The sequence below is a fragment of the Desmodus rotundus genome, chromosome X, assembly GCF_022682495.2.
Source record: "Desmodus rotundus isolate HL8 chromosome X, HLdesRot8A.1, whole genome shotgun sequence".
NCBI classification, from domain to species: Eukaryota; Metazoa; Chordata; class Mammalia; order Chiroptera; family Phyllostomidae; genus Desmodus; species Desmodus rotundus.
Genome location: NC_071400.1, coordinates 74,674,444 through 74,678,126, shown reverse-complemented (window position 1 = coordinate 74,678,126; position 3,683 = coordinate 74,674,444). Strand labels below are relative to the sequence as shown.

The 3,683-nt window shown below is 46.1% G+C and overlaps 1 non-coding gene across 1 annotated transcript; it reads right to left on the bottom strand.

Moving 5' to 3' along the window:
* Positions 1-659: 659 nt before the first annotated feature.
* LOC112322523 (U1 spliceosomal RNA) lies at positions 660-820 on the bottom strand. Its single transcript, XR_002976640.2, has one exon. It is a non-coding gene; the product is annotated as a U1 spliceosomal RNA (small nuclear RNA).
* Between the last annotated feature and the right edge of the window lie 2,863 nt (positions 821-3,683).

Genomic DNA, 3,683 nt, shown 5'->3' with positions numbered 1-3,683 from the left:
GATCTGAGGAAAGGAAAGCATCTCGGTGGCATTCATGTCTCCAGTGTGGAGACCCAATGGTTTCCATTTTTTCTACTTCTCAACTTTCCTAGGATTCTGTGATCCAACATAATGTTCTTTTTGCCTAAGCTTAAAACCAAAACAATCCTGGTTAATATAGTGAGCAGAGAAGGAGGAGGAGGGAATGAGATGATTATTGCAGAATGAGCTACCTGGGAAGCAGACCTTGGAGAGGAGTAGGCATGTGAAAGGCCAGGAGTTTACGAAGGAGAGCTCTTGGAGTAAATGCCATAGGGGGAGTGAGGGAAGCTGGATTGGGCAGAGAAAGAACTCTGGCTGCCATGCGCACACTGAGAGGCCTCGGCCAATTCCGTGGGGTCTTTGGAACTGAGAGGGCCTTTCAGAGTTGTCCTATCGAGGTGAGGGCCCTTGGCCTGTGTGCCCTCAGATGATCAACCATTGGGTGCAGGCTGTCCTAAGAAGGGAGTCAGCCTGGAAAGAAACAGCTCTCTACAACTGAGGCAATTCCTGCAGGGTGGACAGCTGAGGTATTCCTTCTAGCAGTTCTCTCAGCAGCTGTTGAAGTCAGTCCTATGGTCGTGAAGGAGAACCTGTGTGACACATCACATCATCTACTACAGTGACCTTTTTTTTTAATAAGGCAGAATGCAAATGCAGTCCCCCACTACCACAAATTATGCAGTCAAGTTTCCCACATTTGGGGAAATCAGAAGGGTAAGCACATCAGGAGTGCAATGGATAAGCCCCACCCTGGGAAAACCACCTATGTGATCATGGCATCTCTCCTGCCAAGACGTTACAGTGACCTTAAGAAAATCTCTCAGATAAACCTGAAAGAGGACTCTCTCTCAAAAGAGAGGACACCTTGCCTAGCTAATCATAACCATTTACTGAAATCTCTATGCTTATTACTCACCAAGCAACATTCTTGTTTATCCCTCTCTGAGATTGGGACTGTGTCCTTAATTTACAGATGGGGAAATGGGAGTTTAAAGATTTAAGAACTGGCTCAAGATCACAGAGCTAATAAATGACTGAGCCAACATTCAAAACACACCCGCCAAATCTGGAACTGGGCCTTAGCCTCTCTGCCAGTGCTGGGACTCAAGTGAAGCAAGGGAGGCATGCAGGGCTCACTCAACTGTCAAGTACCTACCCTGTGTTTCCATGACCCTGACAGTGAGCGCCTCCTTAAATTTGTGCCCTAGGTGCCTCATTTGCCTCACCAGAGTCCCAGAGCTCTTCTCTTGGCTATTAGACAGAGGAAAACTGGAAGCTCAAGGATGCCGGGCCAATACCTCTCCCTTGGAGTTGCTCAGTGGGCCCCACCAGCCTCTACTGGTGTCAAGTGTCATTTTTCCAGAAGTCTCCATGGCTGACCAACCTCTTTTTATTTTGTTGTTTTCCCAAACAGGGCTTAAAACAAGGGATTAGATTTATCAATTTAGCATTTCTTAATTTCAAATCACATTCCAGAACTACCTCCTAGGTCATGCCCCTATTCACCGTAGGTTGGCATTTTGCACTCCATCAACCCATCATAGTCCCTGGGTGGGCTTCACCCTATAGAAAAGAATCACACCCATTCCATGCACATTGTACTTGCTTAACTGTGGGGGTAGTTCTATAACCTCTATTTGGCAGAGTGGAGGGGGCTTCATAATAGCCTCTGTATTGACAGCCCCTAATAGTTACTCATCTGCCTATAAAGAATCCTCAGATCTCACCAACACACTCAGCACACTGCATTATAACTGTCATTGGCACGCCTCTCTCTGCCCCAGGTAGGGCCCCCTGCATCCCCTGGAGTATTTCAGCCCCCACCTAAGGGTGCTCAAGATATATTTCTTGGATAAAGATTAACTGACCCTCTCTAGAGCTTAGCTCAGGTGAATCCACTGCCCTAGCTGCAGTGAAAATCATGCCAGGCCTCCATCTGTTTTTAAATGATAGAAGGGCATTTCTAGTCTTTGGGGAGAAACTGCAAGGATTTAATGAAATGTTTCTGCAGTTGAGGCTATGGATGATCTGTTGACATGGTCTAAAGGGTTGTAGGTTGTTTAATGTCTTTCTGTACCATCAATTCTGCACTTTGTACCAACTCAGCAAATTGGTACGAATTTAGGCTTCTGACAAGGACCTTGGAAATAATGTGCTTCTGCAGATTTAAGAAAGGAAAGAACTTGAAAGCAGTCCTAACAAAATCTGAGATTATAACCTCAGCAATCCAGTGCTTCCAAGGACTTGGACTTAGATGAGCTACAGCTTCACATATGGGTTTCTTGCTTCCTGCTTGAGGGCTCCAACCCTGCCTCAAATTGCTAGCGTGGAGACTCTATAACCCTCACCTGCCTCACCCCCTGTATTTCTTCTTGCAGTAAGAAATTCCCAAAACACATATATCAGGGCAGCCTTCCAATCCTGGAGACCATTGGTGCTAATCTCCCTCAGCTTAATGCAGTGAGGCAAGCAGGCTTTGGAATTCGAAGGCTTGAATGTGACTCTGGCTTGGCTTTTTACTGAGAGTGACTTAGCATTTCCCAAAGAGGGTTCCATTGAGTGATAGGATTCCATGACATGTTAAATAGGAACAGTGTATCAGTTAACTATTGCCACTGATAACAATGCTGTGTAACAAGCAACCCCAAAACTCAGTGATATATAATGATTAGCATTTATTTTTCACTCATGCATCTGCAGATTGGCTGGGGATTCGCGCACTGGTCTGGGCAGGCACTGGGTAGTGGAGCCAGCTACTAAAAAAAGGATAGAAGCCTTGGCTGGTATGGCTCAGTGGATTGAGTGCCAGCCTGCGAACAAAAGGGTTGCCAGTTCAATTCCCAGTCAGGGCACATGCCTAGGTTGCCAGCCAGGTCCCCAGTAGGGGACACACAAGAGACCACACATTGATATTTCTCTCCCTCTCTTTCTCTCTCCTTTCCCCTCTAACTAAAAATAAATACATAAAATCTTTTTTTTTAAAAAGTCCCCTGAACTCTTATGGTGGTGACACATAGCAGAGGCTTCACAGACAGGGGAGTGTTAAGCGGTTACAGGGTTGTGGTGGGCTTTGATGTTCTGTGCTAGCAAGTTCTGAGAGACTCTAGGCTGGGATGGCTACAGATGGGAAGTAGTATTTCAGGGAAGGCTCCAGTCCAGTGGGATGTCAGCCAGAACTGACCCCTTATCCAGACCCTGAGGGAAAGCTAGGCATTCACGTCAGAGATCGGAACCCCAGTCGGGTTGCAAAATGCTATGAGGGCTGGAAGCCATGGATGTCATTATACCTCTGGCCCCAGCCCATAATCTGGTTTTATTCAGAAACCTGCCTTTTTCCCACACCCTCCAAAAGTTCCTGTTCTTTTGCTTCTGTCTCAAGCCCTTCATTCCATTCAAGCCAGAGGGAGGCCTGGTGCTCTTTGTCTTCATCTTTCCAAAGCAGAACCCTCCCTTCCTATGGCCTCCACAAACAATGAAACACCAGAATCATTAGCATAAGGACACAAAGGCAGGAACAGAGTTCACAGAAGATTTTCATTCTGCTCAGGTATGAATAGGAAATTCTCCATGGAATGGCATGCTTCTCCTTAGTTATTCATGTGGTTTTCATTTTTCTAGAAAAAAAAAAGACTCCAGGTGCTGTTCTCCAAAATTTCACCCCA